The 13,329-nt window shown below is 45.4% G+C and overlaps 1 protein-coding gene across 1 annotated transcript in view; it reads left to right on the top strand.

Moving 5' to 3' along the window:
* The first annotated feature begins 10,920 nt into the window (after positions 1 to 10,920).
* Positions 10,921 to 13,329, top strand: part of LOC138785269 (uncharacterized) — a 98,647-nt gene continuing 96,238 nt past the window's right edge. Inside the window, exon 1 of the mRNA XM_069961062.1 lies at positions 10,921 to 10,973. The gene's annotated coding sequence lies outside the window, so the exon portion shown is untranslated. The remainder of the gene's footprint in view (positions 10,974 to 13,329) is intronic.

Raw genomic sequence — 13,329 nt, 5'->3', positions numbered from 1 at the left:
CACCCCCCCCCCTCCCCCAGCTGACAAAGAAGGAGCGAAACGGCGTTGGAGTGTGAGGTGGGGGCCATTATTCTGGGACACCAGGTTTATGCATTTATGCTGTAGGGAGGAATCTGTACACCTATACACTAGCACTTTATACGGACAGGACCTGTCCCAGTAACATGGCCTTCCGCCTCCCCTAGTCTTGTTTTTACATTGTCTGTTGTGGTAAAATTTCATAAAGATTTTAAAATTTTCTACTTTTGGTTGTAATTTTGAGATATTCCCTTTTGGGCACATATATTCATTGTAGGTGTAGCATTTCATGAGGGAATATCTTGCATCTGAATAGTGTATAAATGGTCATGGTTTCCAGGTGCATAGGGGTTTAGTTGTAAATTGTAGTTATTGCCAACGAAACACCATGTGTGAACATAGCCAAAAAAACCTATAATTGTTCTATAAAGACACAATTATATATTTAAAGAGTGAACACACACGCACTGTCATCATCTGTATGAACCAGAATGCGGCCCCCAATCCCCGCATGAGTCTACCGGCACATTGTGTAGTCATTGGCTGCAGCATTTCTTCCACATACGGCTGACAGCTTCTGTGTTCTGACCTTATTTTCTGTGTATGTATTGATTATGTGATTGGTTAATGATTAGATATGAGCGAACCGGGTTCGGGTTCGAGTCCATCCGAACCTGAACGTTCGGCATTTGATTAGCGGGGGCTGCTGAACTTTGATAAAGCTCTGTGGTTGTCTGGAAAACATGGATACAGCCAATGACTATATCCATGATTTCCACATAGCCTTAAGGCTTTATCCAACTTCAGCAGCCACCGCTAATCAAATGCCGAAAGTTCGGGTTCGAATGGACTTGAGCATGCTTCAGGTTCGCTCATCTCTATTAACCCCTTAAGGACAGAGCCTGAAATGGCCTTAATGACAGAGACAAATTTATGAATATGACCAGTGTCACTTTATTCATTAATAACTTCGGGAAGCTTTTACCTATCCGGCTGATTCTGAGATTGTTTTCTCGTGACATATTGTACTTTACATTTCTGGTAAATTGGAGTCGATACTTAACGAATCTTTATGATAAAACCCAAAATAACGTGAAAAACTGTAAAAAATGCATTTTTCAACTTTGAAACTTTTCTGCTTATACAGAAAATGGTTATACCACATAAATTATATATTAAATAGCATTAGCAACATGTCTACTTTATGTTGGCAGCATTTATTAAACGATCTTTCATTTTTTTTAGACAATAGTAAGCTTAAAACATAAGCAGCAAATTTCCAAATTTTCTGTAAAATTTCAAAATCAGATATTTTTAGGGACCTGTTCAGGTTTAAAGTGTATTTGAGGGGCCTGTATGTTAGAAAGCCCCACAAAGCACCCCATTTCAGAAACTGCACCCCCCAAACTTTGTAAAAGCACATCCAGAAAGTGTTTTAACCCTTAAGGGGAGTCACAGATATAAAAGCTAAGTGTGTAAGAAATTAGAAAATTTTAATTTCCGTGCAGAGATTTTATTGTAATCCAATATTTTTCATAATTATAAACCTATTACCAGAGAAATGCACCCCAATATTGATTGCCCCGTTTCTGCAGTTTATAGAAATACCCCATATGTGGCCCTATTGCGCTATTTGACGCAACCACAAGCCTCAGATATAAGGGAGCGCCTAGTGAATTTCAATGCCTCCGTTATATTTGGTCATTTCTGACTGTACCACTTCAGGTTGGCAGAGGCTCTGGGGTGCCAAAAACCTAAAAAACACCCCTAAAGGGACACCATTTAGAAAACTACACCCCTCAAGGAATGTAACAAGGGGTGCGGTGAGCATCTGGACCCCACAGGTGCTTCACAGATTTTCCGAACAATATGGCGTGAAAAAAAGAAAAATGTATTTTTTACACTAAAACGTTGTTCTAGCCTTCAATTTTTCATTTTCACAAAGGGATAAAAGATAAAGAAAACCACAAAACGTGTAGCGCAGTTTCTCCCGAGTACGGAAATACCCCACATGTGGACATAAAGCTCAACTTGGGCGCAGGACGAGCCTCCAAAGGGAAGGAGCGCCAATTGGCTTTTGGAAGCTGGATTTCACTGGAATGGATTTCAAGGGCAATGTCGAATTTACAGAGCCCTTGTGCTGCCAAAACACTGGAAACCCCCCACAAGTGACCCCATTCTGGAAACTACACTACACTGTAGTGCAGGGGTGCAGTGAGGATATGGACCCCACTGGTAACGGGCACAAATGTGGAAAAATATGACGTGAAAGTGAAAATTTTCATTTTTTCACTTTCACGGCACAAATTTCCAGAATGGGGTCACTTGTGGGGGGTTTCCACTGTCTTGGCAGCACAAGGGCTCTGTAAATGCGACATGGCGTTCATCATCCATTCTAGCCAAATCCAGCCTCCAAAATCCAAATGGCGCTCCTTCCCTTCGGAGGCTTGCCCTGCACCCACATGGCGCTTTATGTCCACATGTGGGGTATTTATGGACTCGGGGAAAAGTTCTCTACACATTTTGTGTGTTTTTTCTCTTTAAACCCCTTGTGAAAATGATGAATTTAAGGCTAAACCAACATTGTAGTGTAAAAAATGTATATGTAATATTTCATTTTCACGCCACATTGTTCCTTATTTGTGCCCGTCACCAGTGGGGTCCATATGCTCACTACACCCCTTGTTACATTCCCTGAGGGGTGCAGTTTCCATAATGGTGTTACTTGTGGGGGGTTTCAACTGTCTTGGCAACACAGGGGCCTTTTAAATGCAACATGGCCCCTCAAAAACCATTCCAGCCAAATCCAGCCTCAAAAAACCAAATGGCGCTCCTTCCCTTCGGAGGCTTACCCTGCACCCGCATGGCGCTAGATGTCCACATGTGGGGTATTTCCGTACTCAGGGGAAATTGCTCTACACATTTTGTGTGTTTTTTTTTTAACTTTTAACCCCTTGTGAAAATGAAAAAATCAAGACTAGATCAATGATTTAGAGTAAAAATTAAAAAAAAATTACACTAAATGTTGGTCTAGCCTTGATTTTTTCCATTTCCACAAGGGGTTAAAAAAAAATAAACGCAAATCCTGTAGGGTAATTTCCCCTGAGTACGAAAATACCCCACATGTGGACATAATGTGCCATATGGGTGAAGGGCAAGCCACCAAAGGGACAGAGCGCCATTTAGAGGCTGCAATGGAGGATGGAGGCCATGTTGCATTTACAAAGCTCCTGTGCTGCCAGAACAGCGGAACCCCCCCACAAGCGACCCCATTCTGGCAACTACACCCCATAAGGAATCTAACGAGGGGTGCAGTGATCATATTGACCCGACTGGTGACAGGCACTTATGTAGAACATGTGGTGTGAAAATAAAGAATACCATTTTGTTCATTTTCACGTCCCAAATGTGGCCGTCACCAGGGGGGGCCGTCCTTATCGGGTGTAGTTTCCAGAATGGGGTCACATGTGGGGGGTTTCTACTCTCCTGGCAGCACAGAGGCTTTGTAATTGCATCATGGCATCCTCTAATGGGAATGGCGACCAAACCTATTTAGCTGGGGAAAAGGGAAATTCTAATTTATTTGGGGGTATTAGGCCAATTATAAGTTTATAAGGTTGAAAATGACAGGTGTCCATCAAACTCAACCTGTGTTGATCCAGAGGAAGGCAAAAAACCCTCGTGAGGCACACGACAGTAGCCTCATCACAGGGGAAAAATTCCTTCCCGACTCCATAATGGCGATCAGAATAATCCCTGGACCAACGTGACCCCTGAAATAGGAATAAGGGACAGAATTTAGATAATGTAGAACTCCGATGACGTGTGGTACGCCTTGAAGCGATCCAGTATGCAGAGGCCGGGGTGATCAGGACAGGTGTCACACTGGAAAATGGTGTCCTTCCTGATCCCCCTGTTACACCACACTCTGCACTTCTTCTGGGGTCTCCTGTTTTCCAGTGTGGGGGGACGTCACCTGGAAAATGTTGTCCTGGTGCGATACGGGGTCCTTCATATCCAGAAGCGCTGGGGCCACTCCATGGCTGCTAAATATTAGGGCTCTATTACTACTTCTGATATTTTCGCATCGTGCCGCAAGCTAAAGTAGCTCGGGCAGCGAGGGACCGGAAGAATCGTTCGGTTGAAATGCAGTTAATGATTAACGACCGAACGAGAAATCGTTGATCACTTTATAAGACCTGGACCTATTTTTATCGTTGCTCGTTCGCAAAACGTTCACAAATCTTTCGCATTGAATAAGACATCGTTCGGTCGTTCGCAGTAGATACGAACGCAATAGCGAATAAATAGCGAAGAAAAACTATCGCAATTACGATCATAAGTAACGATTATCATTCCATGGAAATGAGTGAATGTTTTCAGGTCTTTCGCAATAGCGGTCGTTTGAGATCGTTAATAGTTAACGATTATGCAAATGATAATCGTCCGGTGGAATAAGGCCCTAACTCCGAGGATGGGGGGGGGGGGGGGCATCTGCGGGCTGGATTCGGGTGTCCCTTCCTTCATACACTCTTAGGCTGGGTTCACACTACGTATATTTCAGTCAGTATTGTGGTCCTCATATTGCAACCAAAACCAGGAGTGGATTAAAAACACAGAAAGGATCTGTTCACACAATGGTGAAATTGAGTGGATGGCTGCAATTTAATGGCAAATATTTGCTGTTATTTTAAAACAATGGCTGTTATATTGAAATAATGGCCGTTATTTACTGTTATATGGCGGCCATCCACTCAATTTCATTATTGTGTGAACAGAGCCTTTCTGTGTTTTTAATCCACTCCTGGTTTTGGTTGCAATATGAGGACCACAATACTGACTGAAATATACTAAGTGTGAACCCAGCCTAAGGGTACGTGCACACTGCGGAATGGCGTAGGATAACCCTTTGTGCATTCCACAGCTGACACCCACCGGCGGATTGATGCAGGCGCGCGTCTCCGCTTGTGTCACACTCCATTCTATGCACGGGCGGATTCCGCTCTCCGTCCAATGTGTTCATTCTTTGGATGGACGATGGAATCTGCCCATGCATAACATGGAGTCTATGACACAGACGGAGAAGCACACACCTGCCCGCATCAGTCCGCCGGTGGGTGCCAGCTGCGGAATGCACGAAGGGTTATCCTTCGCCATTCCACAGTGTGCACGTACCCTAAATCTGTAAGTGTACGCTGAGGTACTCTCACAGAGTTTGTAGAATTTCACGCCATACCGTGATCTCGTACTGAGATGGTACTGGCGGAAAAGAGGTGTCTGGGGGGGCAGCGTAGCGTACGCTACCCCCAGACACGTCACTGGATGATGAGGATGATGAGGATGAATGGAGGAAAGAAGGATCCCCCCCATTCATCCTCACTGACTGTTTCGGTGTCGGAGGCAATAATAACGTATGCGTTCGACGCCTAAACACCTGGGGGCCATTTTTATATGGGGATTGGTATATGGGGTATGTAAATGTGTAGTGGTGTAGTGTAAAACTTTATTTAGTGTAGTGTAATGTAGTGTTTTTTACGTTTTATTTTAACAGTAAGTATAAAAAAAAACTTATGCCAAAAATGGTGTTGCTGATAAATGCCGCACTTATGTGCAGCACTTATCAGCAGACCGCGGCAGTAGAATATAGAAAAAAAAAAACCCTATGCCAGAAAGGAGGAGTTGCTGATTAGCAGCGCACTTACGTGCGATACAGATCAACACTCAGCGGCTGTAGGGAGCGGAAAATAGAAAGGAAAAAAAAAAAAGAAAAACATTTACTACATGCCTAACATCCCTATAGCTACTGATAAGTTTATTACACGTATCAGCCGCTAAAGGGCAGTAGAGCACAAAATCCGGAAAAAGCCGATGTTAGACGACGAGGGACCCGAACGATGCCGAAGGGGACCCGGCGGAAATAGCCGAAGACCCGAGAAGAACACGAGGGCGCTGCGAACCCGGAAGTAGCGATCGGGACCCCGGGATCCCGGTGAGTATGGCCCAAATACCTGCTCAGCTAGGTAGCTGAGGGGTTCAGAGCAGGTATTTTACATTTTGGGGGACTTTGATCGCCGTGATTGGCTGGCCGGTCCCGGCCGGCCATTCACAGCGATCAGGCCGGTGGCACCGTGGCCACCATTACTTTTTGTAGTAATGGCGGTCCGTGCTGTCTCGGACAGCACCGACCGCTCCTGATGACCCGGAAAGGAGCCGATCCCCGGTATCGGCTGATCTGAATTGATCAGCCGATAGCGGCGATCGTCGGCACGGGAGGGGTTAATCACCCCCCGTGCCGAGAAGCTAAGATGGCCTGCTATACATTATACACGCAGCGATCGGGGAAATCGCGGGCGTAACTTTACGTCCATTTTCGTTAAGGCATGGGCTGCGAGGGCGTAAATGTACGCCCGCGGTCGTTAAGGGGTTAATGATCACATAAATATGTCAGGATTGTAAACAGGCTTAAAGACATATTCTGACGTTTTTTTTTTTAACTGTCCCCAAGCAGGTGGAAAATTGAAACAATAACATATACTTATCCTCCTCACACCCCAACTGCTGTCGTCGGGCTCCTTGTGCCCTGTGCAGCTTTTCCTGGATCTGGGTCGGTACATGCAGTTTCCTGCTGAGGCGGAATATCACTGTGGCCACTGTTCTGCTGACCGGGCAGTGGTGGGGAAGTGAGGAGGGTAAGTATACATTACTTCTCAGAGCCTCTCTGATTCCTCCACATGGTGACCAGCACTATATGGCACAAAGCCCCTCATCACTGTGGTGTCATGGCCAATCACTGAGCAGGGATGCCAGGACAATCTATACTATGTGTCTCCTCTATGATGCCTGTGATTGGTCTCACAACTCTCACTAGTGATCTTTCCTTGTACTCAGCCTTGCCTGATCCCTGAACTCTTGCCTTGTCCTCTGACTTTGCCTTTGTCTTCTGATTTTGGACCTGAGATATTTTCCTGGTTTGTCTCTTGCTTGTTATGACTGCTTAGTTTTAGTCCGATCTTGTGCTCTGCATCTGTCCTGCTTATGTCTCTTGGCTTGTCTAGTCCATCTTTATTGTGTTCTGTAGATCTTGTCTGTATTTGTCCTGAGGAATGTCTCACTTCTGTTAAGAACTTTTAAAGAGTCAGGTTTTGGATCAAACTTTTGGATCATGATTTACGCCTGTGAGCTGGCGTAAATCATAATAAATGCGGCACGGGAGGAGGCCAAGCAACAACCACTGTTTCACGCTAAGTACACATCTTTTGGCATACTGTGAGCATGTTTGATAAATATACCGCAATATCTATCACAATAGGCACCATGCTGACAGCTGTTAACGCTGCAAGGATCATCAACACTTTTATTGTACTTTTATTGTACTTTTATTGTACTGTATACCTTTAGGGTACAAACACACACGACTGATCCGCAGCGGATTTGCTGCGAATTTGCAGTGGGATCCGCTGCGGATCCCTGCCCTGTAATCTCTATGGGCAGACTTACTCGCAGCCAAGCCTTGTAGGGAGGTCATACACCTCATCAGGAGCATGCCCGGGCTTTGTAGGGAGGTCATACACCTCATCAGGAGCATGCCCGGGCTTTGTAGGGAGGTCATACAGCCACCTCATCGGGAGCATGTCCAGGCCTTGTAGGGAGGTCATACAGGTACCTCATCAGGAGCATGTCCAGGCCTTGTAGGGAGGTCATACATCCACCTCATCAGGAGCATGCCCGGGCCTTGTAGGGAGGTCATACAGCCACCTCATCGGGAGCATGCGCGGGCCTTGTAGGGAGATCATACAGCCACCTCATCGGGAGCATGTCCGGGCCTTGTAGGGAGGTCATACAGGTACCTCATCAGGAGCATGCCCGGGCCTTGTAGGGAGGTCATACAGACACCTCATCAGGAGCATGCCCGGGCCTTGTAGGGAGGTCATACAGCCACCCCATCAGGAGCATGCCCGGGCCTTGTAGGGAGGTCATACAGACACCTCATCAGGAGCATGCCCGGGCCTTGTAGGGAGGTCATACAGACACCTCATCAGGAGTATGCCCGGGCCTTGTAGGGAGGTCATACAGCCACCTCATCGGGAGCATGCGCGGGCCTTGTAGGGAGATCATACAGCCACCTCATCAGGAGCATGTCCGGGCCTTGTAGGGAGGTCATACAGGTACCTCATCAGGAGCATGCCCGGGCCTTGTAGGGAGGTCATACAGACACCTCATCAGGAGCATGCCCGGGCCTTGTAGGGAGGTCATACAGCCACCCCATCAGGAGCATGCCCGGGCCTTGTAGGGAGGTCATACAGACACCTCATCAGGAGCATGCCCGGGCCTTGTAGGGAGGTCATACAGACACCTCATCAGGAGTATGCCCGGGCCTTGTAGGGAGGTCATACATGTACCTCATCAGGGGCATGCCCGGGCCTTGTAGGGAGGTCATACAGCCACCTCATAGGGAGCATGCACGGGCCTTGTAGGGAGATCATACAGGTACCTCATCGGGAGCATGGCCAGGCCTTGTAGGGAGGTCATACAGGTACCTCATCAGGAGCATGGCCAGGCCTTGTAGGGAGGTCATACAGACACCTCATCGGGAGCATGGCCAGGCCTTGTAGGGAGGTCATACAGGCACGTGGAGGCCACACACAATAATCAGTGTGACTTACATAAAAGTTGGATCAGACTGGAGGGTGTTTTTCCACTTTAATTTTGTGTGTGACTCCAGGCCACCATTGGGTAAAAAATGTGATTTCCATTGATGATGTGTGTGGGATTTTGTTGTCAACACATTCAGCTTTGTAAAACAAAGTATTCAAGAGAAGAGAAGTAGAGATTTCATTCATTCACAGCGGGAGCTGATTTTTTATTAATAAATTGATTATGATTATAAAATGACAATGATTCGGTCAACATTCTTAAGTCTAATTTCCCGTCTACATGGTCCAAGGCGTGTATAGCGTATTTAGGCATTCTTATTCGTCCGACCTTAACACAACTCTTTGATGTAAACTTCATTCCCTTATTTATGTGCTTTTTTAAAGACTTGAACTCTTGAAACCAGAAGGAGTTCTCCTGGTTCGGGATTAATCAACATTTTAAAAATGACTATTCTCCCCAGGCTACTTTACTTGCTGCAGACAGTCCCTGTCCATGCTCGCCTTTGTGCATGCTCGGGTCTTAGACCTATTTCAGCATTCCTCTTGCAAACTTTGGAGGCTCTTAGCACAGGCTTAGTGCCCTAGACTATTGTCCAAACTCCCTTGGACCTGGTCCCCTTCTTACATGACCATACCATCTTGTCCTATACTATCCGCCATACCCTAGCATCCCTGCCGGCTGCTGGAAAACCTTATGCCCTTTTGGATAGAGTAGGCCCCCTGACACCCATTACAGATATCCCGACCCTCACACCAGGGCTCTCCCCGACCTTCCTTGACACCCCCCCAAAGTTTCCCCTCTTCGTTTCTACAATGTGGTCAAACAATGTGCCCTGTTGCCATTGTCTGCTATCCTCTCCGGCGTCCCTAGCACCGCCAAATATTCCTTTGAATACATGCGGATGCGGGAGGAACCATGGCACACATTTGGTGGAGCTTTCCAAAGCTTCAAGGGTTCTGGAAAACAGTTCTACTCCTTATTAATGAAATTGCAGATATCTCTATCCCCAGCACCCCAGAAGCAGTGCTTCTATTCGTGTTTCCTATTCCTCAATCCTGCGTGAAAAAAATCACTTAGGCGCGACTTGCTCTAAGCTGCAAAAACGATTGTGCCTAGGCAGTGGAAATCCGTGGACCGCCCCACCTTGGACGAGTGGTATGCGGACCTGATTGGTATGAGGACCTGATTGCTGTCACCCTGGAGACACACTGCCACTTGAAGTCAATGGTTACAATTCTGCGCCTCTGACTCTTATAGAACTATAACTTCATGATATTACAAACACCTCATTGGGTTTCCTGACTGTGTTCGCCCCTAGCGCTATTTTTGCTGGAGATTATTACATGTTATGGCTGCTTTATATTGGCTCTAATCTCCGTTGAGGTTATTCCTCTCATTTTTTCCCTATTCAATCTACATCTTTTGTTCTCTCCTCTTAGTGATTGGAGTTATTGTATATCTCTTCCCATTATCCATATACTGTTTATGCTCTTGCCGCACTGTTCATGCTGGCCTACTCCTCTTTAGTCCCATTGCAGTTTTTCTTTCTAATCGGCCCAATTTGGCCCGATTCGGCCGATTATCGTTTGGTGAAATAGAGAGAACGATCAGCCGATGATTCTGTCATCGGCTGATCGTTCATTTAGGGCCAGATCTAAAATCGGGCGACCGACGACTCGGCAGCAGCAGCAGCATACATTACCTGCAGGTCTTCTTCTCCGTGCTGTCTTCATCCCAGGGTCCCGCACTCTCTATCTTCTGAATGGCCGGTCAGCTGACGGAGCGCTCAGCCACTCACAGGCCGGGACCGCCGCTGCCTGTGATTTGCTAAGTGTGATCTGTCAGCTGACCGGCCATTCAGAAGATACATAGCGCGGGACCCTGGGATGAAGACAGCGCGGAGAAGAAGACCTGCACATAATGTATGATGCTGCAAGGACATCAGTAACGATGTCCTTGCAGCCCTCGCTCAATGATCATCGGGCCGTGGAATAGGCCCAGTAAACGAGCGGCGATCTAGCAGATCGCCGCTCGTTTACATCATTGATCGGGCCCTCCTCGGCCCGTGGAATAGGACCCTAAGGTTTATCTGTGGTCAGGGGTCATTATATACATGAAACCTGAGACCTGTCTATAGAGAATGCGGCATGAGGAATGTGACACAGTCAGTACATAGGACCTAACACACAGGTTTTACTGCCTTTCTTCTGCTTTTTTCCTAACATTTCCTTCATCATATCATTTCTAGCCTGCTGTATCCTTCTCTTCTGGGACCTCCACGATCGCACTCTTCTGGCATTGTGAGCATTATTATCAGTATTATTATTGGGGGTTTATTGATAATGTGGGTATTTACTGTCAGTGGATCTTGGATGATATAGTATAGTATAGTTTGTATATATAGTATAGTTTGGTATATAAAGTATAGTATAGATTGTATATCTAGTATAGTTTGGTATATCTCGCTGTAGTAACCTGTAAGCACTGGAGGAGTCTGTCATAGATTTAAGTTAACATTTGTTTGTGTCACACTAAAAAATACTTTGCATTGATGCTGATATCACACATGGTATTCATTGGATAAGTGTCAGTGCAGTTTTTGTGCCAAAGCCAGAAGTGGATCCAACTGGGATGGAGAATATAAAGGGAGGACTCGTACTTCTCTTCCCTGTTGGATCCACTTCTGGTTTTGGCACAAAAACTGCACTGACACTTATCCCAAAAATTGCTGTATGATTCTAGCATGAAAGTGATCAGCAGGTTGTCTAAATCAAACGGCGCTAAACCCTGGACTAAAGGTGCGTTTACACGTAACGATTATCGTACGAATTTGCGCGATAACGATCGAATTCGAACGATAATCGTACGTGTAAACGCAGCGAACGATCAAACGACGAACGATACATCGCTCATTTTGATCTTTCAACATGTTATCAAATCGTCGTTCGCAAAAAATTCGCAAATCGTTCCGTGTGAACAGTCGTTCGCCGATTTAACCAATGTGTGAGATAGGCTTAAGCGTTCGCAAAACGATCGCACAACGAATTTTCCGTACGATATATCGTACCGTCTAAACGCTGCTCGTTATGGAAAAAAATCGTTACTCCGACATCGTTAATTGTATGATCGGGCCAATTATCGTTACGTGTAAACGCACCATTACATTAAGACTGTTGGTCTTAATGGAAATCAGCTCTGTGACTTCTGTACGAAGCTCACTTGAATATGCATACTCACACTTAGGCTAGATTCACACATGCCGGATCCAATGCCTTGTATTTTTTATGAGAATACATACTCGCAGCGAGATTGACATCCTGCTGCGAGTATGCAAGTTAACCCCCCGCCTGCTGGAGCATACTGCACCTGCTCCGCTCTCCGGCTTGCTTTGGGGGCTCCCGGCGTCTGCACGTCCCGCTCAGTGGCTGCGAATTCTCAGTGTGAAATCTGCAGTAGATCTATTATGTGTGAATTATCTAGCCTTAGAAAACATAAAAAACACAAAGTGTATCATTACAATAAATATAAGTAAAACAATTTTAAACTTTCTTACTCTGCAGCCTCTTAACAAGTTTTGGCACTTTTGCAATTAAAGGGGTTATCCAGCATTTACAAAAACATGGCTGCTTACTTCCTCTTGTCTACAGTTTGGGGGCAGGTTTTACAGCTCAGTTCCATTGAAGTGAAAGGAGCTTAACCCTTAGAGCACTGGGCCAATTTCAATTTTAGCGTTTTCGCTTTTTCCTCCTTGTGCTTAAAAGGCCATAGGACTTGCATTTTTCCACCTAGAAACCCACATGAGCCCTTATTTTTTGCGCCACTAATTGTACTTTGCAATTGCAGGCTGAATTTTACCATAAAGTACACTGCAAAACAAAAAAAACATTAAATATGTGGTGAAATTGAAAGAAAAAAAAAAAACACTTTTTTTTTTATTTGGGTAGGTTTTGTTTTTACACCATTCGCCCTGGGGTTAAACTGTCTTGTTATGTTCCTCAAGTCGGTACGATTACAACGATATATAACATGTATAACTTTTATTTGATGGCTTGTAAAAAATTCAAACCATTTTTAAGAAATATATTTTCTTTAAAATCGCTTTATTCCCAGGCTTATAGCGCTTGGTCTATGGGGCTGTGTGAGGTGTAACTTTTTGCGCCATGATCTGTATTTTCTATTGGTACCTTGATTGCGCATATGCGACTTTTTGATCGCTTTTTATTAAAATTTTTCTGGATTTGATGCGACCAAAAATGCGCAATTTTGCACTTTGGAATTGTTTTGCGCTTACGCTGTTTGCCGTGTGAAATCAGGAATGAAATAAATTAATAGTTCAAACGATTACGCACGTGGTGATACCAAACATGTTCATTTATTTATTTTTATTTATAAAATGGGAAAAGGGGGGTGATTCACACTTTTATTTAATTTTATTAATAATGAAATAGTATAGTAATACAGCATAGATCAATGAGATAGGCATTCTATTGCTCTCTGCTGCTGCAGCCGAAAACAATAGAGTGCCGAGCCGGGATCAGCGCCATTACAGGGCAGACCCTGGCCGGTATGAGACGCGGGGAACGCTCCACCGCGACCACGTAGCAGTGGGGGGTGGCGATTTCCCCCCCCCCCCCCCCCACTATGCACCGGGGATGG

This window comes from Dendropsophus ebraccatus, chromosome 1 (assembly GCF_027789765.1).
Source record: "Dendropsophus ebraccatus isolate aDenEbr1 chromosome 1, aDenEbr1.pat, whole genome shotgun sequence".
NCBI lineage: Eukaryota > Metazoa > Chordata > Amphibia > Anura > Hylidae > Dendropsophus > Dendropsophus ebraccatus.
This window is presented reverse-complemented; position numbering and strand designations above follow the sequence as displayed.